The sequence below is a fragment of the Vidua macroura genome, chromosome 1, assembly GCF_024509145.1.
Source record: "Vidua macroura isolate BioBank_ID:100142 chromosome 1, ASM2450914v1, whole genome shotgun sequence".
Classification (NCBI taxonomy): Eukaryota; Metazoa; Chordata; class Aves; order Passeriformes; family Viduidae; genus Vidua; species Vidua macroura.
In genome coordinates, this window is record NC_071571.1 from 68,661,799 (window position 1) to 68,689,204 (window position 27,406).

The following is a 27,406-nucleotide window of genomic DNA, read 5'->3' on the forward strand; positions in this document are numbered from 1 at the left end:
GCTGCAGGATGGAACCCAGGGCAGAGGGCTGAGCCCTCTTTGCTCACTGACATGGAAAAAGGAGTGGGAAGCATTGTTCTAGGATGTGAGCTGAGCTTGTAGAAAGATTCCTGGTGACATTAAACCATCTGAAAGGCTGTTATTAATTACTGTAAGGAGATCAGGCAGGTCTGTCCTGTAACCAGGGCTAGCAGCAGGCTGTGTGGGACTTGGGTGACCCTGAGACATCAGGAGTTGCTTTGACTCATCCACATGCTGGGCAGGAAGGAGAGGGCAATGGAGAAAGGGCTTCACAAGCTAGGGCCTGAACTACAGCCTGTTTGAAAGATGCCAAAGCCTGCTTGCTATGGACACACAGAGGCCTAATCCTGCAGGCATCCTTGCTGTGCCATAGCCACTGGCAGGGTGAGGGGCCATGCCAGTGCACAAGCTGCTCTATCATCTCTTGCAGTTTGTCCTGCAGGCTGGCTCATTGCTCTTGGACATATTGTTGCTTGCTGGCCCTATGTGCATCCCCTGCTCAAAGCCTGTGGGGTTAAATGTGTGAGATGGATATTGCCAGCAAAAGTGAAACCTACTTGTGGAGTTCCTTGGGAAAGTCCTCTCTGCTCAGGAGTTCAGCAGTGAAGCAGGACTGAAACCTACTCATCTTTTCTTGTGTAACACCCAGCCCTGGGGAAAATCTCCCAGGAGATCATCCTCAAACACACACACACACATAGCCCTCATCCCAGAGCTCTGCCCTTCCGCTTGGCACCCAAGAGCAGACGATTATTAGGCATGAAAGTTTCTTTCACTGAAATCTGACCTGCTTGGGGTAGGTGTCTTCTTCTGGAATCATTACTGTAGCTCCCTCTTTCCAGAGAGAAGTAGATGTATGATGCATTTGACATCTGCTTTGGGACGAGTTGCATCTTCAATACATCTGCTTCTCAAGTGGATCTGATATCTTTGTATAGTCAGATGAATTCTTTCGCCTCACTCAGCCACCTTTCTCATCTATGTAGCCTTCATTGTCATTCCACCCCTGAAGCACCCACACTCATTTCCATCATCTTTCCTCTCTTTTTATCACTTTGGTTTTGAAGGCCTCAGCTATGGGTCATTCCTTCCCATCCATGTGGTCTTTCCTTCTCCTGTACAGTGCCTCATGGTATAACTCTCATGTCCTTGGAACCTGTGTTTCTCCATGATGCTGTGTCTTTCTCCATATTTTCTCTGGCATAATGTATCAGATTATTCCCAATCTTCCCACACACAAACTCGTGCAGTCTCTCCTTCCCATATCCTCTCTTTGCTCCTCTCTCTTCCCCTGGGCAATGGCTTGCTGCTTCTGTTGAACTGTGTTCTTTGGGAACACCTGTGTGAGCTGCCCCAAACTTTGCCTGCAGGCTCCAACACAGCCATTAACATTGCCATTATCTTGTTTACCTCCCAGCCAGCCAGCAGCCAAGTACTGGTGGACAGATCTTCATGGACAGAAGGAGCTTTATTGGAATGATACTTCACTGGTGTAAATTGTCATGTTAGAAGGGAAAACAGGCCTTGGAATGCTCGCTCTGACACTGCAGTCAGTTCACCTCCCTGGGATTCACCAGGCTTTCTTCTCTCTATGTTCTACACTGCAGCCCAGACCAAGCACAGGAGTACCCATTGCATGTCCCCAATTTTTGACCAAGCACAAGACTATTCAGGGCTTTTTCTCCAGCAGCTGCTGAGTGCAGGGGTCCTTTTATAACCTTATACCCACCATAGAGAGTTAGCATGCAGGGTAGGTAAACTGAAACCCTGCTCTGAAACCCTGGAGTGTGATGCACAGTGGGGAGTTCAGCTGGGAGCTCAGAAAGTCTGTGGTCCCATCTAGTGTTGGACTTGTTCAGCTAGGGGTAGACCTTTCTTTAAAGTAGACCCCTGCCCCCCATGCCACAATGGACTCTTTCTCTTCTGCTGCTTCAGATCCAGCGATGGGAACTGCTGGGAGAGAGAAGGACTTAGGCTGCAAGATGTTTTCCCTTTTGGCTGAGGGGACGCTGTGTTTATTACCTCTTTCCCTGAGAAAATACAATTCCCTAGGGTGACTGTGCTCTGACACTGTCCCACTGTTTTAACAGTGGCTGACAGATGCTCTTTTAGCCCTTGGTCAGTATTCAGGCCATTTTGGTAATGAGGTACAACAGGAGCTGTACAGGTTAAGAAAACTTTCTGGGATAGATGGCAGTGTTTGGAAAGAGGGTGTTTCCCTAGGCATCACCTCAGAGATGACTGTCATTTTTTTCAGATTTAATCACAGTACCACTGGCAGCACCGACACAGACTAAGACTCAGCGTGATAAGGTCAAAGTACCTCAAGTCTGCATGCACAGACATTTGCTGGTTTACATCCAGGCCAGAAAGGACAGTTACTGTTATTTTTTCCTGCCATGGGAGACATTGTGAAGCTCTACAAGCAGACCCTGCAGAACCAGAGCCGGCAACAAGTACACTTGGAACATTGGTCCTGTGGCTCTCAGCTTGTGCTGCCAGCACAGGGGTGTTTCTGAAAGTGGGGCACCATGCTGCACTCCTCCACAGATGCCCTGCTCTCAAACACACAGGCATCTGTGGGAGAGGGGAGGTACCTCTCTGGCTCAGGCATCAGCCAGATGGCAGCGTGCCTTTGACCAAGAGGAAAGGAATGCAGCATCTCCCCGTGACTGAAAAAGCTCGAGTGGTTTTGCACATAGGAAGCTCCTTTAAATGTGTTTCCTCCCACTGCCTGGCCTTTTGTCTTTCAGCCATGCTTGATGCTGGTGTTGGAAAGCTGAACTCCCCAAAAGTGAACTTCCTCTCCTACTATAAACTGACCCTTGGGGTTGCTATAGCGACTGCAGAGCGGCCAGCAGGCTGTGTAAACACTCCCTCCCCGCTTCCCATCACACAGGGCCTGAAGGGCTGAGCCACGGGATGTGCACAGCAACCTGGATTATGCAGGCGGTTGTGAAATGCAAACCCGACAATTTCTCTGCTTCCTCCCTGCTTCCCCCAAGGGGAGGCAAACCCAGCAGGCTGGTAGCAGGCATAAACACGCCCGTCCTGACGAATTTGGGCACATGGTGTGGTACCGCAGAAACCAAATCCAGACACTTACCTGGGGAGCTTGAGCAAGATGTGGAAATATATGGTGCAACTGGATCCTCTGCAACATCTGATTCCCTTGGCCTCACTAACTGTGGAGTTTCCAGCTGTGTGGGGGGAGCAGTTTGGTACACACTGTCACAGCTCCTTTTATGTAATTAATTGCAACAATCGACCAAGTGTGAAATCCATCAATTTCTGTGTCCTCTGTTGCTCACTTTGATGTCAGCTCTCCCTCTTTCATTTTCTTCCTTCTTCTTTTTTTTTTTTTTTTTAATGCATTTCATTAACGTTCCTGACTCTCTGAGTCACTCTCCAAGTGTTGATGTTCACGTCTGTATCCATCCCTGTAAAACCAGGTCAGGTATTTCAGCAGCAGTAGCCTGAGTGACACACTGAAGCATGTGGGAAGGTGTTTCCCAAGCACAACGGGATATGCATCCCCTCCAGCCACTGCAGATGTTCTTCCAAAATGGCAGGTACTGCTTAACCAGGGATTTTGTGAGAGGAAAGCTAAACTACTCTACCAGGAGGAGATAATCAGCTCTGCTCCCATGGCATTGTGATGCATCTTGCTGGGTTGTCTTCAAGAAATATGGTTGTTGTTCCACCACAACAGACCTGTCACTGCTTTAAAGAGCACAAAGCACATCATCTCAAAGCTGTGTAAAATGAAGCCTCTGCTCCAATGCTGTCTGGAGGAGCCATTCAGAAGTGTCAGGCATCCTGCAAAACACCCATGTCTGCCAACTTCCAATACACTCTTTGTTTCACTGTTAAGAGACTTCCTGGCACAAGAATGGATGGACTTACCGATCCCATCTTTATGTGTGCTGGGTGTCACTGACCAAGCTGATCGATATGTACCTTTGATCAGGAATTCCCTGAATTTCCATCCTTTCTGCCACATCAGAGAGCATACACAGCCTCTGTTAAGCAAGGTACTGGCAAAGGCGGAAGAGAAGGAGATTTCTGGGAGAGTGCTTGTCTGTAATCCTAAAATGTCCCTCTAATCCCAGCCTGTGACTCAGAGCTGGGGGGATGCAGAGGGCCGGTGTGGTCTGCTCACCCACTGCAGTGAGTCATTAGATCCCAAAGAGAAAAGAAGCCTTAAAGCCTCACTCTGATTTCTGTGAATGAGGGCAATGGGACATGTTGCACAAAGTATGCTAAATGAAGGGCAAATCTGATATGCATTTGTTACAATACTCAGTCCCTATAGTGTCTCACTTAACAGATGGCAGGAGCTGAATCTGATTAAACAGGTTTTTTTTAATCACTCACAGAGACAACTGAGAGGCAGGCAGAGGCATAAAGCAACACACAGCTCTGAGAGCCTTCTAGATCTCAGTGGGTTTGCACTTCTCCATTCACTCCATGCCTGCCTTATTACAGCATTTAAAAATAAATCAGCTGAATTAGTTGGTGTGAGTACATGGTCTTTCCTGCTCCTGTCAAAGGAGTGACCCAGGGTCGAGCAGTGCTGCCAGCCTGCCTGCATTCAATGCAGGAAATATGGTGAGCTTGGTAATGTGATGACACTGATGCTCCTATTTTCCCTGAAATGAATGTCACAAAAATAAACAGCCTGCAAATCCCATATTCAGGTAGGGGTTTAGAAAGTGTGAAGTGGGCCACGTGCATCTATGAAGTAGCTGGGGGGAAGGGAGGCAGGAGGAGGGAGGAAAGGCAAAACAGAACTACTTTGGCAATTCTGCGAGCTCGAAGATGGCTGGTCAGGTGAGTTTACAGTTTTTCTTCAGAAAGAATCTTAAGCCAGATTGACCCTGATGAGGGATGGGACAGCCTCAAACAATGGAGCATCTGAATTATGTCCACAGAAGCAATTAAAAACCTGGCTGCTATACAAGTTATCAAAACCTCTGCAAACTGGGGCTTTTTTGGTGCAAATTTTGATGATTCTTCTTGGGAGGGAGGCCCCAAAGACCACTTAGTTCTCCAAGCCTGGTTGCCCAGTGCCAGGGCAGCATCTCAGACGAATGCCTGGCGTGGCAGGGAGCATTAGCAGGCATCACTTGAAGTCACCAGCGGTCTTGGTGTTACTGCAGCACTAAGGAAATCTGAAGGAAGACAGTGCAAGGGACCTTTCAAGTCTTTCCTGCATCTGGCTCCAATCCAGCTGCAAATGGCCCAGTGATGCCCTTTCCAGATGTGGACTGACACCATGGCTGTCCAGGGAAGCGAAAAATTGCTGGGGGAGGGAGAGGGAAAGGATTATTAACCTGGTTCAGCTTAAAAATGAGGGGAGGTTTGTGAGGCTTCTGCAAAGTCTCCCTGCTGCAGGAAGCATGTTTTCAGAGGTGCCTCTGGCTGTGGATTGCGAGTGGCCGGCTGGCGCTGCGGTCGGCTGCTGTTGCCTCCTGAAGCCACAGCAGCATTGTCGAGCTGCAGACGTGCAGAACAGCTCACGCCAAGACTGCGTGCTCACAGGTGATCTTTTGGTCTGTACATTTTCCAGCAGAGCTGGCAGCTGCTCCTGCAGTGTGCATGCTTCGTTGGCTGTCCAAAGAAGGAACTAGGCGGGCGTTGATCCAGTTGAGGCGGTTTCGAGGAGTGAAGGCAGGAAGGAAAATTACCAACTTTGACATATGTTGCTCCCTGCAGGTCTCTCTTATTATTGCCTGGCGGGATGTCAAGGTGCACAGACACGACCCAGAGCTGTAACACACGATGGCTGCTTCGCCTCTTGTCCCACCCCTTTCACACAGGCAGGAGTGGCAAAACCATTTCTGGCATACCAGGAAATCCTGGTTCTCGCTATTATCAAGGAGGGAACGTGCAGTTATACAACCTCGAGCTGCCATCAGCAGGACCTGTGGGAGGGAGGGGGGGAATAGTTCACTTGGAAAGGAATGCTGCAGTGTAGGGCAGTGGTTTTGACATGCTGGAGTGAAACTTGGCATAAGGGAATAGAGGGAATTCGTTTGCCAGGTAGACGTGGCACTTGAGCAAGAGAATAAATGAAATGGCAGTAGAAATCTTGAGAGATCTTAAGAGGTGGCTGGTTATTATGGGGCACGTATCTGCAACCCTTAGTGCAGTTTTCTCTCTGCTGGGTGTCCACATCTTTCTAACAATTAGTATTTACCTGACCCTCTGGCTCTTTCATCTTGCCAGCACACAAGAGAAGCCAGCTGTGTGCATAGGCCCCCAACTTGACAAGAAATGAAGATCCAGGGTGCAGTGGCCTGAAGTGTTTGTCAGCCCTTTCTGATGGCAGAAATCTACTTAATTTTCTGAGAATATTTGTCTACTTAAGTGTGCCAGGAAGAATGTAGTGTGGCATAGCAGCCATCCAGAACAATGGCAAATATTTGTTCCTGGTAAAAATTTGCTTGCCACACATCTTCATTTGCAGCGTATCTCATGTCTTGGAGCTGATGGGGGGTGGTCTGTGTGCCCTTCTTAAATGTCACTCTGAAAGGGCTGAGTCTTAAGCAGAGCACTTAGGTGGGAAAGGTGGGTGAAATACACATGTGCATCAAGAAGCACTAGGTGTGCATTGGATGAACACTTTTCATTGCCTCTCCTGACAAGCCCCTGCCAAGGGCTTGACATCTAAACAAACATGTTAAACCTTCCTCTTCGCAGATTCTTTCTGCTGGGGCAAGTCCCCCATCACTTGCTTTCATGCTGTGCTTTCATGTTTTTGTAGTCTGTCAGCACAACCTTGAGAGAAAGGACTTTGGCTGTGAGCTGAACACACAGTACCAGCTGTACTGATTTCCATCTCCTGGTATGTAGCTTCTTTGCCTCCCCCAGTTTTCTCCCCACAGTTTCTGCTCTTTGTGGTGGAACTTACTTGGCCATGAGAAGCAGAGGATTTATCCCCCTGCAGCCCTGCTGTCAGGAGGGAAGCCCCTTGGCAGGGTGCAGCCAGCCATGTGGGATGAGGGGCTGAAGGCATTGGAGGACTGTTGGTGTTCCAGCAAACTTTGAGATGAGTGAGGGAAGCTGGAATGCATGAGTGGATCAGAGAAGAGGAGGAAATGAGTGGAAAAGGGAGATACCGTGTGATAGATGGGAAGGAGAGCAGGAGGGCAGCATAAAATCACACAGGGGATGGGCAGGATTTGAGGAATAGGGGCAATAAAAGGTGAGGGAGTGTTATGAGTCCCTAACTCTTGGGGAGCTTGTAAAAGACTGGATGTCCCTCCCACCCCCATCTCTGAGTTGAACTGCATTTTGAAATGAAAAGAAACCCAAAAGATAGCTAAGTGACTATATATATATATATTTTTTTTTTTGTAGTGAAATAGTTAGGTTGTTGCACTGTGACCTTTTTTTTTTTTTTGCATTCCTCTGGTTATAGGACTGAAGCAGACTAAAACCAAACCAAAAGTACCGTATTTTGCACTTTGGCACGTGCTTTGCTTTTCTGTCCTTTTCTCCCTTCTGTGACTCTGGCAAGGAGACGTGCAAAGCACAGACTGCTCCTCCTCCTTAGCAGGGGTTTTACCCTGACCTTGTCACCTGTGTAATGCAATGTTGCTACCTGGCAGTTATGATGCTCTTTAACCTTAAACAAAGGTTCACGTGAAACACAGGCCTTTTGTGTGAATAGAGGGAAAGAAGATGAAGAAATTGGGTAATGCCAGAATAATAGCATGCCTGGAACAAAGGCTTGGAAGAGTAAGTGGGAAGAGGATGCTTCATCTTCCTTCTCAAACATCCTCTGGGTGCTGGGACATGATCCAGAAAGTCCTCATTGTCCTAGTTTCACACAGATGCAAAGGCCTCTTCATCCCGTCACATGGCCTGCAAATACTGGTCACCACCAACTCCTTTCACCTGCTTCCCCTTTGCATGCCTTGGAAAAGGGCATAAAACGGTATTTCTACAGTGTCTCCTCTTTTGCTACTGTTTGTCCTTCCAAAGTGTACCTAGCACACCTATTTTCTCTGGCAGCACTTTTATTTGCATCCCAGGGGACTACTAAGGATTAGGGTCAGCTTGACATGAGAAAAGTACTGTATAGAGATATTTACAGCTGTTTGCAAGGCTTGTGTTGAGTATGAAACCAGCAGCAATTAGGATCCAAGCCAGTACCTTCAGTGAATAATGGTCTTGGTTACTTGGAAATATCAGATGGCTTCAGCTTTATGCAGTTGCTATGAGGAAAAGAAGTTAAGTAAACAAAGAAGAAGAATAAGAGGAGGGAGTGGTGTTTTTTTTTTTTTTATTGGCATAGTCAAGAAGGACAGTCAAAAAGAGAGAAAGAAACTGGAAAACAATACCATGGGTCTTCTCTTGCAGCCCACAGCACAGAACATTTTCTTTGTGTGCCTTCATGTTCAATATTCTTTGCCACAACCACTTTTGGTTCCTGTCCCTCAGAGACCTTTCTTGGAGGCCAGTGTTGTTTATTTGGGTGCTTTGCTCTTAGGATGCCTAACATAGGACCCTGTTTGCCACAGAGTCCTGCGACTCCATCCCTGTGAAGCACCTTCACATCTCATGGCCTCCATGGCAGTAGTCAGCAGCATGTCCCTGGGGCCAGCACTCAGCAGTTGTCCCCCTTTTGTAAGATTTGTCCAAACAGTCCACTTGGTTTCCTCTGGGAGTTTGAAGATGGGGGATCCTGAGAAGAGATTATATCGGGAGGTTCTCCAGAGCCACAACACTGAATGTTGCAGAGATGCCTTCCTTTCCTATAGAAAAAGAAGAAACGCTTTCAGATTCCTGGAAATAGTTTAAATTTTGTCTTGGGTAAATAAGATAACATGAGGGAACTGATTATATTTCTTAGTGTCCAGCTGTGGAAACAGGCTATTGGCCAGCTATTGGCCACCTTTGCCAGACTGGCCTTGGAGTTCGTAGTATTTTGTTCTTCTCCTCACTGACAGTGTGGGTCCCACCTGGACTAGGAGCTTCTAGGATATTTGGGCCCATCTTTCTTTTCTGCTGCAGACTAGCCCTGAGCACAGAGCCAGGCACAAGGCTTTCTCAGCACATCACTGTTCAGAAATAGATCAAGACTGTTTTTCTACTCCAGAAGAATCCCTCTCAAGACTCTGAGGTGAGGCAGAACTTCTCCTTGCATCTCATTTTCCCTCCCCTCAGCAGGGGTTGGCTTCTCTCACAGTGTTCTCCACAGTGGCCCACATTTCCCCCTGGAGATGCTGCCTGTAATGAGATCAAGATGGAGGGACAGTCTTTTAGCAACCCTTCAGCCTGCTCTAGCAAAGGAGGAGGGCTGCCAGTGCATCTGTCAGTGGGACAGGATCTGGATAGTCTTGCCTTCTAGCAACGATGGAGCCAGTACTTCCAGACCAGTATACTCTCGCTTGTGATGACACCAAAAAATCCTTGGCTCCATGCAGGCTGCTGGCACACACAGCTTGCTAGAACACTGGCAAGTTTTTAAGGTTTTGTCAGATGGGAACAGTGGTGGAGAAAAGAAAAGTGAAACCAGATGTTTTTCCTTACAGTTGCTTCATATTCATATGAGGGAGGAGAAGAGAAGCCATAAAAATGTCATAACCCTTGATCCCTGAGGCTCAGTGTTATACTATGCAAAAGCCAGTGCTATAAATCCACACCTCTGCCTCAGCAGCCAAGGGTCCTGACTGCACAAGACCGTTGCAACAGCTGAGGGGGAAGAATCTTCATATTTGTCAGCAAATGGAGGAAACTGGAGGAAAAAGCCTTTGAGAAGTTAACACTGATAGGCTACTTTTATGGAATCAGTTATTTTTTCAGATTTCTCTGGGGATGCATCAGTGCTGAGTCCTGAGGCTGACCAGCAGGCTTAGAAATTTGGGATGTGTTTGCACTGCAATCAATCTATGCTGCAGGCTGTGCCGAGGGAGTGGAGTTAACTTCATCCTCCCCAGAACAGGCTCACCTGCCAGCACAGCCAGGGCAGCACAGCACTGGGGCAAGGACTTGCTTCCAGGGCATTCACCTGAATTTCCAGACAGGGTCTTGCAGCTCTTGCTGCCCTGTGCCACTGCAGCTACACCTCCCTGACACCTCACACACCCGACCTGGGTACCGCTGCATCACAGTGCAGTGCCAGCAGCCATGGATAAGCAGTTCTGATCAGAGGGTCCAGCTGGCACCAGAGGAGAGCTGGAAAAATCTAGGAAAACTCTGACTCCAGTCCTATCCTTTTTGTATAGGAGAGGCTGCTCGTGGTAATCATAAAACAACTACAAGGAGTGCCAGGCAGCACTTTCCAGGGAAATGTGAGCTTGGGTGAACACAAAGATGGAGGAGAGGAAATGAAAGTTGTGTACACACAGGCCTTGAGCCAAACAAGGATTTTAAGAGAAAGCAGGAAGGCTTTCTTTGCCCTGTACAACAAGGATTGTGATAACCAGTAGTTTTTCTTGATATTTCTTGATATTTCCATGCTCAGTTTCTGCCTATCTGTTAACAGAGGGGAAAGACTTTCCCTGATCTGATGCAGACTGTAAGGGGTGGGAGGTCTTGCAGGGCCCAGGCTAGACAGTGATTTCAGAATGAGTTGGGATTCTGAATCTGAATTTCCCTGCAAGATCAAAAGTGACTAGGTTTAGTCCTATTTTGGGTGAATAAGCTGTGCTACTTCCCATAGGATTCAGGTAGTTTGCTGTGCTTGGTGATATATAGTTATACCTCTACTTGTACTAATGGGTGACCAAGAGCAAAACCAGCATGAAAAATGGGGAATGCACAGACAGGAATATGGCCTTGGACTTACAAGATCTTGTTTTGGATCCTGATTCAACCAAAGACTCCTGTGGTTTCTGTGGTCAAATAATGTAAACAATTTTTGGAGCCTTCTGCCCTTTTTTCAAAAGAAGTGAGCAGCCCTTGGTAGTCTGTGTAGGGCCCTGAGACTGCACGCTGTTCAGGTAGTATGACAATGTGGCCCAATTGGTTAGAATGATTTTAAAAAATATTTTCGTATGTGAGTTACTCATCCTGCAAAATAATTTCATGGAATGACTGCAGGGTTTTTTTTATTTTGTAACATGTTTTATTCACAAGATGACTAAAAGTTTAGTCTTTTTGGAATAGGAATTGCAGACATTTTGCCTCACTGCTTTATTTCTCTTCTCCATCAACATGCCAAGTGATGGAAAGTTGGAGTCATTTGCAAGCTGCCTGGCACTGCTTTGCTGAAATTGGAATCCTGGGCACCCTGGTGCACTACAGCTATCACAGTTATCAGAAATAGGTTAGTCTGTGGGCAGCTGTGCATGCATGAACTTTGTATTGACTGGGATGCTCTCAGACAGACACAGTTCTTCTGGTCATATGTCACTGATCATGTTTTCTAGGCCTGTTGTCTATCTCACACCTCTCTTCTGGACTTTTTCCAGTTGGTTGGTGTTGAAGAATTGTCTCCAAAACCAGAGAGCAGTCCAGCCCCAGCCTGGAGAGTCCTGGATGGAAGGATTACTTCACTCGTCCTGAGGCTTTTCTCCTGTTTATACATCCAGCATGTTGTTTGAGTTTTTCCTAATGGTGTTCACTGTTGACTGACTTTCTACACATGACCCTGATTTTCCTCTGCAGAATGTGTACTGAGACAGTCGTATCACCATTCTGGATCTGGGAACCGATGTATTTCCCATAGCATATAGTGCTGCGCCACTTGACATTATATCTGTGACCGTTTCTTTATTTTTCCTTTGGTTAATGGAAAGAAACTTTTATTATTGAACTCAGATAGTTGATCAATATTCATTTGAGGGAGGCTGGCTTGGGTGATGGAGTTGTGGTGGGCCAGAGCACTGGGAGTCATAGGCAGATGTTACTGGCAAGACTGAAATATAATGGCTGATGTTACAATGCTCAGTTGTGAAAATACTAGTTAGCTTTGTTATAGGGGATGGGTGTTGCTGACTGGCTTTAAAAGTAATTACAAAAGATTGCCTGGTAGTAGAAATGAACATAAGAATAGTTTTGCATCTCTCTTTGAGTTAGGGAGTTAGTAATAGCCAGAGGGTGAGGATTTCATGTGCATACCTATCATCTCCTGGCATTTTGCAAAATGACTGAAAACTTCAGCCAGTTTGCGAAATGACAGGTTTCACAACAGAGAACATAATGTATGTGCCTTAGAAGGCTCCTGCAACTGAAACAACATAATAAAAACAGCATAACTCAACAGCACCTTTGCGTGTGCAGTGAGAGATGGAATTAGTCTGAAGAGAGAGGAGTCTGCTCCCTCTGTCAGATATTTTCCCTCTCCCTGTGGCAGTTAAGCACTTTGGAGCCATTAGGAAAGACAGAGTGGCCTTTAGACTTCTGTTAACCTGGAAACTCCCCTAGTACTGCATTCTTTTTGCTCTTGTCAAAAAAAAACTCCTTCCCCTGCACCCAGCTGCTTCTCCCTGTTCTTTTTGCTTTAGCTCGGCACAGCAGAACTTCTCCAGGATTAAAAGCCACTCTGTCTGCTATGCAAGTGTTGGGAGAGGAGAGTGATTGCTGGGCAACTGATGAGCTGGGGTGAAAGAGTGTTGGGAAAGAGAGCACAATGTTCTTTTCTTTTTATGGAAAGTGATATATTACTATAGACCACAGTAATCCAAGGTCTGCTCTTAGCTACTTCACGATTAGGCCCCACTTGTGCTGTACCAACCATTTGTGCAGCTGTGGAAGGCATGAGGATGTCAATTAATCTTGATTTGTGCTGTAGGATTGCTTCATAGGGGAGGAAATTTATCATTTGGTTTGGTTTCAGGGTACTTAGATGGACATCATGCTATCTTTGCGGGGAAAGCACAGGCCTCTACTGTGCCAGGTGAGTCATTGGTCCTTGCTGGATCTTCCCTGGCAAATTCCCTCTCTTCTCGGGAGCCTTAACTTGGTCTAAAGGATGGAGCAATCAGCATACAGTACAAAATGTTTTGCAAACTTTGCCCAGTCTGTCCCTGTGTCACACCCATTTCAGGGAAAAGAAAAAATAAGGCTTTTGCTCAGTCATATGAATGATTGTAATTATTATTTGCATGGCAGCCCAAACTTTGTGAAAAATGGAATCAGGTGAAGCCCTGGTTCTGCATCAGAGACCACAAAGCCTGTGTAGACAAAAAACACAAAAGGATGAAAAAAGACACAGGCAAGAACATCCTTTGAGAACAAATGTGTTATCTCTTAAAATTCCTTCTACCACTATCCTGAACCAGAGAAAAATGAATTTACCTTCCAAACTGCAAGGCTCAGAGAAGCAAATAAGCAGCAAGTACAAAAGTGGTATTCTTACTGGCTTCTTATGCAAGGTCAGGTTTTTGTTGAAGAATGAAGCTCTTGTTTCTGAGGTGTGATGAAAAAATACGGAATAACGTGACTTGTGACAAAATAATGAGACCTGCCAAACTGTTTCTCAGACCAGTGCCCAGGTGTATCTGTTCTCCTTCTTTATCCAGCATACCAGCCCCTGCTGCATGGAGCCATGCTCCCCAGGGACCAGGCCGCTCTGAAGTTGTTGCAAGGCAGCACATGCTGGCTGATCTAGTCAGTACAGGTCAAAGCAAGGGAGAGGGAGCAGCATGGCCTTCAGCAAAAACCAGTTCAGGGACCGGGAGAAATGCTGCCTTTGTGAGACCAGGCTGAAGGGCTGGCTGCTGTGCCCCTGCTGCAGTCACTCTCTGCCTGACCCTGCTGGGCTGCAGCTAGCTCAAGTATGCCAGACACACTGATCGCAATGTGGAGATCCCTGTGAGCGAGCCAGAGGAGAAAATAGCTGGGCAGATGGTGCTATATTAAGGGGAGAGCATCTCAGAACTCTCTGCTGGGATTCTCCAGGGGTAAGGGTCCGTCTTGGCCTCATTTGCTCTCTGCCTTTCTGCCTTCCCCAGCACCTCCTCCTCTTCTGCCCTTATCTCCCTTACAGGTCCTCCCTCACCTAGGAAGCTGTGGGGTGATGCAAGGCCCAAGGGGTGCTACCTCCAGCTGGACTCTGGGAGAAGATGACTCCTGGGTGTATGAATCTTGTGCCCCATCTGTTTCAAGCAAGCTGGAGGTCCCTCTATTCCCATGCTCTGATCCAGCTCTGTGCTCTGACACCAAGTCCCAGGACAGGACCCAAGTGGCAGCTTTTTGCAGGGATGGGCTGGCATGAGCAAGGGAGGGCTTCCTAATCATCTCTGTCAGCAATCAGCTTTCTTCTCTTCAGATTCCACGGGGGAAGGACTTGCAGCAGCATGTTTTTCTTCTTCCTCTCCCAGGCTCAGCTCATCTCCTTTCCCCCCTCCCACCGCTCCCAGCCAGTACCAGCCCGGTTCCTCATCCCTGCCGGTTGTCTCTGCCTCCCTCCTAGCTCTCCCCTCCGGTTCCCAGCTAAGCTCCAGTGAGCAGGGCAGCAGGCAGGGGCGGGAGGGGAGGACAGTGACAAGACACAGCTGCTGACCGCTCTCAGCAGCTCTGAGAGTGGCCCCTAGTGCCCGGCAGCAGAGTGCATTGGGCACGGATGGCCACACGGCAGGATACCGGCTTCCCCTCGGGAGGTCAGCGCCCTCTCCCTGGGGTCACCTTCTGTAAACGGAGGAGGCCCATCTAGCACAGAAAACAAATAGGAGAAGTGAAACACACGGGTTGATTATTCAATTGAAGAGCCTGAAGATTTGTGGCTTTTTGCTTTACCTTTAAATGCTTTTGGAGGCACTTTTGGAGACCATTTCCGGGTACAGGGAGGTCTCCAGGAGGCTGGGCAGAAGTTCCCTTGCCCCATTTCCTCCCCAGCACTGCTGGAGAACATAGTCCATGTGTTGCACGACTTTGAAAACATCCTGATGGATAACATAAAGACAGCAGCTGAAAGCACATGGAACGGTCATCCTCCTTTATCAGTACAGGCATCTGGTGTTTGGGGGGCTCAGAAGGGAACAGGGCTGTGTGGTCAGATGTGATATGGGCTCCAGTGTGGTGTATCTGGGCTGTGACTGGGATTCCTGGCTGTTCACCACAGGAGGCTGGAGTACAGAAAAGCCCTGGAGTTGCTCTAAGAAATGGATTTTCAGAATACTGCACTTACAGAGATCAAAATGTCTCCTTTCACCAGTCAGAGTGTGGAAGGATTAAAGATAGAAATACTGGGATTGATTGTCATGGGTGTCAAAAGGGATGCTGGAAGATAAAGGAGCACAGCAGCCACACGGGAACAGTAATACCGGCACTCAGAGATGCTGCAAAAGACATGTGGGACAGTGGCCATCATTTGCTCTATATAGGACACATTTTACTTGGTTAGTTCTTCTGTTGTAAGGATAATTTTGCCACCTGTGAACGGTTTTTATGACAGTCCTGTTCCATGCAGCCCTTTCACAATGTTTTGTTCCATATTAAACTTGATAGGCTTTTAAAGTGTGAGATTGTCACAGAAAAAGAGTTTTGGATTTTCCATCTCCTGAACTTATAAAAAATCTTGTCCACAGCATTGCTCCAATGTATTTTTTTCTAGTTTCTAAAATATGATGCTCCTGGGTTTATATCATGTGCTTTTCCATATCATTGTTGCCCAGTGCTATTTTGCCCTAGCATGTCGTGGCCTTCTCAGAACTTAGTTTGTGATTCAGGATGACTCTGCATCCATGAGGATGGAAGGCAGGCAAGGTACCCAGCCGCCTGATGCAGAGCTCTGGTGCTCAAGAGAGGGAAATACTAATTCTGTTGTAGAAAGCAGTGTGACATGCCATGTGCACAATGAGGGGCAGTTATGGTCATTCATGTTCAAAAAGATTGATTCATGCTGGAACAGGTGCAAAGAAAGGCAGCGGGAGGATTAGGGTGTCGGAGAGCTGAGGTTATAAAAGTAGACTGAAAGAGCTTGGCTTATTTAGTCCAGCACCACAAAGGCTGAGAGAGGGATATGATTGCTCTCTATAAATACATCCTGGAGGTTAATGCTAAGGAGGAAGAGGAGCTATTTCAGTTAAAGGACAATGCTGACACAAAAGCAAATGGCCATCATAAACATGGCATGCAGAAACCGAGATGGGAAGTGAGGTTGATGTCAGGCATTGCTGCTGGCAGACTGAGGGCAGGGGGTTCAGGCAGCTCGTGGGAAGGGTGCATGGCTGTCACTGCCTGTGCAAGCAGCCATGGGCTTGCCAGGTCCCGCAGGAGACATCTGCCCAAGCCTGTTCTGTGCCGTGCCGGGCAGGAGGCCCAGCAGATCCAAAGCTCCGCACAGACCCTGAGGGCAGCGCCAGCCCTGAGGTCCTGTCTGGCTGACCAGGGCTCCCCCACAGCCCGGCCCTTATGTCAGCCCCCAGGGCCATCAGCTCTGGCCCAAACAAGGTGGCAGCAGGGCCCGCCTCCATCTCCCCACAGCCCTGGCCTGCCTGCCCCACGGGAGATGCCTGGGGCTGGCACAGCTGCCGTGGGCAGGCCCCCACGAGCCATGTTAGCCCCGCTGGCAGGGCTGTCCTGATCTTTACACAGGGCTCTCACCAGCCTGCAGGTTACAGCACCCATAGCAGTCTCAGTTTGCCTGCCTGGAGAGCAAGGAAGCACCACTGACACAGGGCACCCATTTTGTTTCGTGGTCAGGCGAGGAGAAGTTTCCCCTGTTAACGCCAGGGTAATCTCGGGGTAATCTCGGTAAGGAGGCAGTTCCTCGGCTGGCTGCTGGCTGTGGGGCTGGGGCCCGGGAGAGCAGTCGGCTCCCCAGGGCGGTGCTGCAGCAGCTCGGGGCCTCCCCAGGGGCCTGCAGACATTTTGTGCCTGTGCATGGCTGGCTGCTGGAGTTAGAATACGGCTGAGGAGTTCTCTGGGTGTGTCTGTCACTTGAAATCACTGGCATCATGTTGTGCTTCAAGTCTCTGACTTGGGCATAAGCCCTTGCTGCCTCAGTGTTGGCAGTGTGAGCAGAGGAGTGAGTTGCTCTCAGTGATGGGAGCTGAGTGGCTGCTGGCTTGCCAGGCTGGTTTTATTTCCACTGTACGCCTTATGCTTGCTGAGAGGCTTCACCTTTGGATCAGTGGGATGGAGAGGAGCTGCCAGTGAAACTGTGCCTCCTGTTCAAGAGTGCTCAGCAAGGGGCAGAGCCCTGCCTCCTCCCCAGGCAGATGCTGCTGCTTGCTCTGGGGATGCTCTGCTGGTCAAGTCTTCTGAGCACATGTTGCCTTTGGTGGACAGGCCACTCACCTGAGGACCAGGTGACACAAGGCAACACAAGGGGATTGTACCTATGTGGCAGGGTCAGCTTTTATTGCTCCTTGCAAAACAAATAATGTCAGAACCACAGGTATCCCAGCTGAAGTATTTTGGGGCTTTCCCCCTCCTCCCCTCTCTATTTTCATTGCTGGAAGCTGAGAGCAGCCCATGGGATGAATATTTCACTCCAGACTTCCATTCAGCTGTTAAGTCAGGATGTTTGCCAGAAATGCAATTCTTTCTTATATCTCCAGGATAATAGCTGGGTAGGATGGTGGATGGCTCATTCAGGATGAGACATTACAACACTTTTATTCCTGGCATAGGACTAAAATAAAGCCACAGTGCATGTGGCTGCACTGCCTGTGGCAAGGTGTTTGGCTGACAGTGCTTCTTTAAGGAGATTTTTTTTTAATAAATACCTTTTGTCTTGTTTCGCCCAGTGAGATCTGCAGGCTGGGACATCCTCTATCAGAAAGGGATCCATCAATGCATGTGTTAGATACCTGCTGCCCTCTAATGGCTGTCGGTCCCTGCAAGCCTTGGGACAGCATGGGTTTTGTGCATTCAGTGCAAGGAATCTGCTTAGCTCAGAACTTTACCCAGTGTTTTTATAGCATGGGACAAATCTCTGGAGAGAAAGTGTGGTGAGATCTCTTCACTATTCTTCATGGTTTAATGTGCCTCTTCCCTGCACTCGGTGCAAACCCCATCATTTGCTCCTTGCTTCTGCCACATCTCATCCTGCTTTGATTCCTGTTAGGGAAGTACTTGCCTTTCCTAACAGCTTTAGATGTGATTTGGACAGTGGACAAAGAATAGCAACAGCGTAGTCCTTGAACTTCATCAACTTTCTGCAGACCACAGGAGACCTGGTCAGAAAGACACTTCTCTGCACTTGCCCAAACAGTTGGAGACAGTTCAGACAGCTGTTTGTGAAAAGTTTTTCTCTAGTAACCAAGACACATAGTGTCAACTTCTGCTCACTCACTACCAGGCCTATAATAACGTCTGCTCTGTTCGGAGAAAATTATCAGTGCCCTGCCTGCCTTGTTGACTTAGAGGGATTATATTTCTTGGGAAGTGGGACCATGCAGTTCCCTGCTGAATGGCTTGCTGCTGCTTATCAGCGGGCAAGGTACAGCATGCTGTTCCCTTGGGAGCATTCCCTGAATCAACACAGGCTCCCTGAAAAGCCTGGTGCTCGTTGAGTGTTGTGCAGTTCTGATTTTTTTCCCAGAACCAAAATCTTTAAGACTGTCTGGAGGTATGCTGATGTATTGGAGCAGCACTGGGGAAGCAGTAATATATCTGGAAGGAATTTTGCAGATGAGTTAATGATCAGTGAAGTCTGAAGAATGGTACCGACACAGCCTGTATCTCTTTGCCAAGGAATCTAGCATCCTACTGAGGACTGGAGTCCATAAGCAACAGGGGAGAATGAAAGATGAATTGCAGTTAAGCACACAGACAGGCACTCTGAGAACACTTGGAAGAAAGTCCCAGGAACTGGGGCTTGACTTTGTTCACAACATTCTCTCTCTTTTGACTTAACTACTTTTGCTAATTTTGATAACAATCTCCATGAGAACACAGGATCACAACTGTAGTTCCACCACAGTTAACCAGCCTTAGTGAAAGTTTAATGAAAACAGCAAAGCTACAGTCCTTGATATTCCCTCTTCTATTCAGCCTGGAAAGTACAGTTTTAGTGCTCTATTTATAAAATATATTTAAAATCTGGGTTCATACATTTTGGAAGGTGGAGGGGGGTGGTGGGGAGAAAGCCTGGCTTCATTCAAATCAGTGGGAGTTTTGCCATGATTTACATGGGCCAGAATTTCATCCTTGTTTATATAGTTTTGCAGCCAGGCTGAAAAACTCTTAGGATGCCTGGGCCAGAAAAAGAAATCTTGAATCTTAACACTGCTGAGAACAGTTGGGGTAAGAATGCTGGGAAAGTCCCAAGGAAATTGAACTGGCATAGAAGTCATGTTTAGCTGGCCGTGTTTTGGATGCTTTTGTTGTGCTCTCCATCTCCTCCCTCGCTGCCTGAACTGCGAATGATGAGCTGCAGACCAACCTGATCTGCAGATGGCTGCAGTTCTGACACGTAGCCATCTGCAAAACCTTCACCAGCGGGAGAATGCCGGGTAGCTTTATAAGATCAGATAATAGGCTGGTGCAAGACAACCAGAAGTCTGAACATACTTAGTAAGCAATGTTCCTGACTAATGTAGGCAGCAGTCTGTTTAATAGCAATCTGCACTCGGTAGCCAAAGTGCTATGGGATGTGCTTGAATCAGGTTTGGGCATGCACCAAGTTAAAAAACTGCTCTGCTACATGGGTTGGTTTTCCTAAGCTGCCCTTATAGGTCAGTGCAACACACTGAACAAGGAGCCACGTGTGAAAATGATTTCTAGGTCACATCTCTGTTGCTGAGCATTTGCACCAGTGGGGTTTTCAGGTGGTCTTTCTATATCTAGTAGCACTCATCAGCTTCTAAATTCCTCAGTCTGTGTCTGTACATCAAAGAGCATGTGCAGTTGTTAATTTAATTTGACAAATCCTACACCTCATGTCCTAGAATCACAATGAACATACTTAAAATTTCTATTTTGGATAGAACAGTGAAACCACTAAGTTGCAGTGTAGTTTTTACTTCAGAAACTGCACTGATTTTAAAAATGGCAACATGTGTGCAGCTTCCTTTGTTAAATCACTGGGATGCAAGATGCCTTACAAACTAACATGAACATTCACATGCATCTGCAATGCTCTAAAGTGATTTACATGGGCCAGATTGTGTGTATGTTGTATGATTTTAAACTCATTTATTTTCTCAGGTAACAGCAAGGGCTGTTCTGGATTGTTAAAACAGACAACCCTTAAGGTACAGCTTTGAGCTAAAAATAAGTCGCTCTGTCCAAGTGTCCACATAAGGCTGTGCTATGCTCCATAACTTATCTGGTCACAGTGACTTCAGAGGGACTATGTTGAAGAATGCAAGGAAAAAATTTGGTCCCAGGCTCTGATCTCAGATCCTCCTGTAGGCCACAGAAAAGTGTAAAGTAATACTGTCCCTTCTTCCTACAGAATTTCCCTCAGAAATACAAAGATCCAGCGAAGTTAGGACTAATCCTGGACCCAAACTGAAAAGGCTGGACTGGATCCTACAGGCCTTGTACAAAACAAAACAAAACAAAACAAAACAAATCAGTCCTGCTGACATAGGTTGGATTTTTGCCTGAGGGAGACCTACTAGCTTTGACACTTGGTAAGTGAAAAGTGAAATTGTTGGGGTGACTTTCCCATTTTCTTTAAATAAAGATGGCAAAACTCTCATCAAAAGCAACTCTCCACACAGAACCAGTTTGGGTTCTTCTTCTAAGCAGAACTCACCAGAGAGAATTTTGTTGAATCTCATGGATATGCTGATAGCTGTAATGAGCTGGACATAAGCAGACTAAAGGGACAGCCCACAGGCCTTCCCTTTCCCCTACCAGTGGAAAAGGGATGGGTGAGATTTCCCTGCTGTTGTTCAGCTGCTGGTTAACAGAAGAAGCTGTTCTCTATTTGGGCTTGTGCTGGTTGAGCAGCCCTGTCTGCAACTGTATCGTGTTACACACTGTTATGCAACCCCATCCTCCTTGCAAACAATGACAGGAGCAACCTAAATCATGAAACATAAAAACTATAATTAAAGAGGGGAAAGTGCTTATTTGGCATTTGGGTACCCACAGCCAATTCAGATTAGCTGAACTAGCAAATCACTTGGCACAAGCTTAATGAGAATAACATTTGCACTGGACTAAATGATGGTTGTTTTACCCCACTGCTGGCCAAGACAGTAGTGTAACCCGAGTGATGCTGCCATGGCTTAGGCAGTTCTCACTCTTCTTAACAGACAGTGACATTTACAACACAAACAGGAAGAGCCTTTGCAGTCAAAGGCTCTGCCTCAGGTTCTGAAACTATTAGCACCCAGAGGAGCTCTGGCTGAGTATGATGCTTCAGGTCGGTTTCTTATGATTGGAAGTTTGCAGGTGTACAAATCTGACAGTATCTGCTCAGACTATGCCCTGCATTTCCCTGCTGGGCTTGCCCTCCTCATGCTGGTTGGGGGTTTATGCACATGCACAGCTTGTAGCTGCAGTTAGCTGTGAAAAGTGGATGTTGCCAGCCAGGAGCTCTGAAACTAAACAGAGTATGCAACTGTGCAAAGCCTCTGAAAACTTTGGAAAGTACTTCTGAACCCTCTGCTCCATCCCTCCCTCCCACCTCTTACAGGAAAAAAGCCCACAGTTTTAAAGATCTGATATATTTCCCAGAGTTTTCTTGCTGGAGGTCTTCCTTGGGGAACCCAGATTAGTAGCTTATGGAGGCATTAATAAAACAGCAGATGTTGAATGTTAAACAAAGAGAGATTTTCATCCAACTGATTGCTAGATATTAGAATTAAATAAGAATTATTTAAGAATAAAGGCTCTACTTCCCTTTTAGCTTGCAGCTTTTATGCTGGTGAACATCTCCAAGGAGCTCTGTTGAGTTTTCTGATTTGTACTGCAGTCATCAGGATTCCAAAAGTTCTAAGCAAACCGAAAAAAAAAGTAAAAAAGTGAATGTTTTTATGTTGCTACCTTGGGGACTGTGAAATAATATACCTGCTGGAGGATCTTCAGTTGACCCTAGAGATATTTAGTGGAGAGAGGAAAAAAGCTTAAGTTTAAAATATAAAATATGGGGAAGATGAATCAGCACAATTTTGATGCTGTTGGCTCGACCCTCCACTTTCAATCATGCATCTTCCCCTTTTTCCTGCCATAATCATTCTCTGCACATAGTTAGGTTTATTTTACTGATCACTGAATGCCAGAAAGGATGCAAGTTACACTGTCTCAGTATCAGTGACACCCACTTCTGACAAATTTATATTGGATATGACTTTGGGCAAGTAGGTCAACAGTTTATGGAGAGTTCTGCAAAATACTGATGACAAAATACTGCAGCATCTCTACTACTGGTTACATAGTGAACACTTTATTGTCCCACAGCTGTCTGGAACCCTGCATTTTCCCTTCCCACAACCATCCCATCACAGCCAGAAGCTTATCTATCTGAAGAGTCAGGCAGCTCTTCAAATGGGAAAATGTTGCATGATATTGAATAACAGCTCTATTCCTCCATATGCATACATTTTTCACAGTTAATCTCTCATTCCTTTGCCTCAGTCTCTGGGAGGTTAAGTTCAGGCATCTTCATCTTGAAAATAGCTCTGTGTTACCCAGACAGTTAGCTAAATTTGAGATGTAACAGGTTATTCCCCAAAGGCATCTTAAATGCTAGGGTCTCTGTTTGCCAGGAGAGTGCAATATCACATTTTACTGGCTGACATATGAGATCTCACTTCTGCCAACATAACGAGACAGTTCTTGAGCCTGAGTGTACCCATACCCCAGCCTCGTCTCAGAGCCTCGCATTCAGACACACTTCCTAACCTCCTCCAGGTTTTAGGCCCTCATTTGTTTGTACATCCTGGGATGGGAACCTCAGCAGCCCTGGGCCAGTGGAGCTCTGCTTTTACTTAGCTTTTCTATATACTTTGGATGTAAACTATGATGATTTTGCACGCTAACAATTCCTTAATTACACTCATGTTTAGATTCCTCCTCCCCTTAGCTAAGCTGAGCTCCCAGCAAGTGGTTCATGTTCCTGAATGTGTAGCAGGTGACTGGTCTTACATGCTGATAGAGAGGGGCTTATTTACAACTGGGGTAATTTCCAAGCTGTAAGACCTAACAGAGCCTGGCAGGGCTGTCTGTGGATGCAGAGGGGGGTGGGGGGTGGCCTGCAAAGTAGAGTTGAGGGAGTTTATTCAGAACTTGCTTGCCTTAAGAAATGACCCCTGAGTGATTTGGCCTCACTAGCAGCTCCTACTTTCCCTTTAGGAAGGATGGAAGTGGGAGAAGAGGAGGCTGGAAGCATTATTCCTGTCAGGTTCCTGTCTTCTCCTTCATAGAGAGATAAACTGATCTGATACTCCATCTACAGGAGCTTCTCTGGTTCTAAAGGTACTGTTGCCAGATAATTTTTAAAGAAGTATATTGTTTATTTTTAATTCTTTAAACATGGGCTTAACTTCATAGATAACTGTCCATATATATATATAATTTTTTTAAGCTATGTTGGGAATACTTACAGCAAGGCTGATGCTGAGTGTCAGAACTTGGCTCTTTAAGATGCTGCAAGGAGTACAGGGAGAAAAACTGCCTAGGGACTGCAAAAGAAAGGCTCTTTGGCAGTCTGTGGTGTCCATGTTTCTCCTGGGAAAACTGTTTTTGTAGATCACGGTGCCTTGTTGAATGGAGGACCAGTTGGGCATTTGATATTTTTTCAAAAGTCATGTATTGATAAAGTTAGAGGTTGACATCAAACACTTAATAACTTAAGAAGGTGGAATTGTGTGTTGTGTTGGTGTATTCTTTTCCTTCCACATCCTTCCTTCCTCTAGACTATCAGTCTGTTTTCTACTTTAACTCTATAATGCCAAAAGCCAGTTGAGATGGGTTGTTATCTTTTTCAGCTTTTAGTGATTCTAGTCAAATATGAAGAGTTAATCTCTTCTACATATGTTAAAACAAAGGTTTTCTGCTGGCTCAAGTGCTACTTTGTTAAAGTCTGTCTTTTCTTTACTCTCTCTGCTTTTTGGAATCAAATGTATGGTTGCATCTCCACAGAGTATGAAAGTTTCTTTTTTTATTATTATTTTAAGTAAAAAATATAACTGCAGTGGTGTCCCACTTCCTGGATGACATTGGCAACTTTACTTGTGGCTACTGACATTTCAAAAGACCCATCTTATACAGTCTGTGTTTGGCTAAATTTAGCAAGCCATGGATCAAGTGGCAAGTATGTTCCACCCTGAAACCTATTTTTGGGAGGAACTCAGCATAGGCACCAAGAGGTTAAAAAGCTGTGTGGGGGAGAAGAGAAGAAAAAAAAAAAAAACAGACAAGAAGCAAAATATTTTGCAAGAATTGTTGCTATGTTCTGAGCTTCAGCTCTTGAACACTGTAGCTCTGAATCACGTTCACTGGGGAAACAGCTGCAGCTGTTTAAGATGCTACTGCTCCTCAGCTGTTTGTTACCTTCCTTTTGCGGGCTGGGGGCTGAACACAAACCTTCCTCAGCAGTTTAGACTTAGGGTTACCCTTTCTAAGGCAAATAAGATGCAGGTACCCTTTTCCCCCAGCAACACTGGGGGAGTGCAGCAGCCCCTGCAAGAGGGTTGGGGTGGGTATGGGGAGTGTAAGCAGCCCCAGCAAGTTTCTGTAATGCATTTGGAAGGGTTGTGTTTATGTGTGCCTGAGAGTCCTGACTATACTCTGCTCTCCCTGATCGTGAAATATTTGTGAAATACATATTCGGTTGTGACTGGGTTAGTTAAAAGTGTTTTGGAAAATTAACTTGACTAAATCACAGAGAAACTATGGTGTGGACATACTGGTCTGTAATTAATTGATGAGCACAGTGCTAACCAGATAAAAACCAGTTGTCAGCTCGCAGCAGTGTGTTCATATGGGTTGGTGCACATTTATCCCAGCAGTTTTACCCTATTTTGATTCAATGCCTTCTAGACACTTTTATTCCCTCCTATAGAAATGTACGTTAGCCAAAAGGATTTGTAACACTGTGCTAAAACAGAGGTATAGCACTGTGTGTCCATCTTCTCCCAACTGCCAGGGCTGCCCTGGGATGGAAGATGCAAAGCAGACTGCCTCTTTGGGAGCCCTGCCAGTGGCTGACTCAAGGTGAAGGATCTCGGGGACTGCCTGTAATGGGTGAGAGCCACGCCCGGTCTGGTTCAGCAGCACACCTGGTGCTGTCCGCTTCAGCAGGGGTTGGGAAAGGCACCGGTGTGTGCTGGCACAGCCCCCCGACACCGTGCCTGTGGCTGGCCCTGGCTGCAGCCGAACCAGCCCTGGGCACTCACAGAGCTTTGAGGTCTTGCGCTGCCCTAGCCTGTGTGGGTGGGGAGCTGGCACAGATCCTCTTCCTCCCTGCTGGAGGAGAGAGATGGACAAAACTAGTCTGGGAGCAGGTGTGTCATGGGCTGGCTCCTTGCTTCTTCTTGGGACAGCCTCTTGCTTGAGGATCCAGAGGCATGTCAGAGACAGGAAAGGGACAGTTAATTTCTAGTGGGGATGCTGGGCTGGCAATCTGGAAGTATAGGAGATTCCCAGCTGTGCTACTGGCCTCAGCTTCCCTGGGAAGCAAAACAGAGATAATTATTACTCTGTCATGGATTTCAGGCTCTGGAATATTGAACATTACTTAAAGGAGTATTCATGGGCCTATCACTTTTGTGTTTCTATTAGGAACACTGCACTTAAAATGACAATAATCTGGGTATCTAACAGACTCTTCATAATGTAGCTGTTTGCTTTTTCCTTTACTGATTTTTACTTTACTGGTCAACAGGCAAAATAATTCAGGGTCTTCTGAGTTAGCTGTTAGTACAGTGTGAGAGCAAGCATGATTAAGATTTTTTTAGAAGTTCTGTAACATAAAAAAAACAAACAAACAAAAAAAAAAAAAAAACCAGAGGGAGTTCCCTTTTGTTAGAATGCACAAAACAAGTCCTTATATCTTAACACAGAGCTTTTGTCCAGCCTAAAAGTCACCATGGTAATGAAGAAACTAATGCAGTTCATACTTTTAGTGCCCAAGTATTTAGGAGCATTGCTTTCCTAAGCATTCAGTACTCTTCTTTTTCACAAAAGTCATAAGAGCACATGATACTCAGCCTTGAAAACATCTTGATCTTTGCAAAACCAGATAAGGCCATGTTTATTTTGTATTCCTAGAGCTGGGGCGGCAGGGGGAAGAATCCCATCCCATACCTGAAGGAAGCACATCTAATTTCTCCCCTTCATGGGGAAAGATCAAGTATTTCTCAAGCCACAGGTGTCTACCCTGTAAAAAAACAGAAACCCAACTTAATAATCATACTTTTGTCAGCAGCCTTAAAATCCCAACAAAAGAAGACAGAATTAAACCTCTTGAAAATGTCTCTTGGCCTTATTTAGGACAACACAGATTGGAGTACAGTTTTCAGATCAGGCTCATCCTCCCCTATTTTCACTTCAGTGAAATTGAATAGAAGGGGCCATTTCAGTCCTCTCCTTGCATGAAGGATGCAGCAGTGTTAAAGAACAGAAAGAAATACTTCAAGGCTGCTTGGAAAGAGAAGGAATTTAATTCCCACCTTAACTGGGGATCTCTTCTATCAATTTCAGCAAGGGCTGCTGCAGACGCTAATAGACTGAGGTCAAACTGCAAACAGACTAAGCCTCACTGAAACTGGTGGTGGAGGGAGAATCTGCACACATTGCTTCCCTTCAGTGGCAGAAGTAGGAAAGAGTTAAGACCCCTAATGCTACCTGAAGGTGGAAATACTGGAACCCCCCTCCAGTATGATATGAATGACAGGCAGCAGGGGCTTCATCTGGCTACTTGATTTTTCATGTGTGAAAGGACTGAGGAAGGAAAAATGATGGTGTTCTTGTAATGGTCAAGGAAGTCTGTCCTAATGGCTAGTTGCTACTGAACACACTTTCCAGCTGTCCCCTTTCCTCTGTTCCTCCTTCCTGACTATGAAGTGAGCTGCCTAAGGAGACACAATCCAGTATCCTTCATCTCCCCCAACAGTGATCCTCTTTTTCCCCCCTCCTCTTTTTCCCCTTTTTTTTTTTTTCCTTCCCCCCCTGCCCCCTTTTGCCCATTTCTGTCTTTCTGTCTTTCCCTTTTTCTCTCCCTTCTTCCCGCCCTCCCCCCCCCCCCCAATTAGCATCAGCTTGCTGTGGGATGGCAGGGATGGTCGTGCTGGCCTGAGGGAAAAGCTCAGCTGCAGATAGGGGTTTTGAGCCTGTAAGAGCCAGTGATCTGAGGGTGATTCTCAGAGAAACAAAATCTGGTGACTCCTGTATTGGCAGCTGAAGCTGTTAATGAAGGGGCTGTGTATCTGCTGCAGGAGCTGAGCAGATCTATTAATGCCCAGTATTGTCAGGCTTGCTAGCACGCCAGCCTGTTACTGGGGGTGGCTTGGGTGCACTATATGCTGTGCTGAGTTATCCACTCTGCAGGGCAGTAATTTCTGGCACAGAAAGGGTCAGT

At 46.5% G+C, this 27,406-nt stretch overlaps 1 long non-coding RNA gene across 2 annotated transcripts in view; it reads left to right on the top strand.

Annotated features, from left to right (window-relative positions):
- The first annotated feature begins 16,405 nt into the window (after positions 1 to 16,405).
- Positions 16,406 to 27,406, top strand: part of LOC128806278 (uncharacterized) — a 41,192-nt gene continuing 30,191 nt past the window's right edge. For both annotated transcript variants that reach the window (XR_008436764.1, XR_008436762.1), the window contains exons 1-3: positions 16,406 to 16,665; positions 20,327 to 20,507; positions 23,179 to 23,301. This is a non-coding gene — a long non-coding RNA (uncharacterized LOC128806278). The remainder of the gene's footprint in view (positions 16,666 to 20,326; positions 20,508 to 23,178; positions 23,302 to 27,406) is intronic.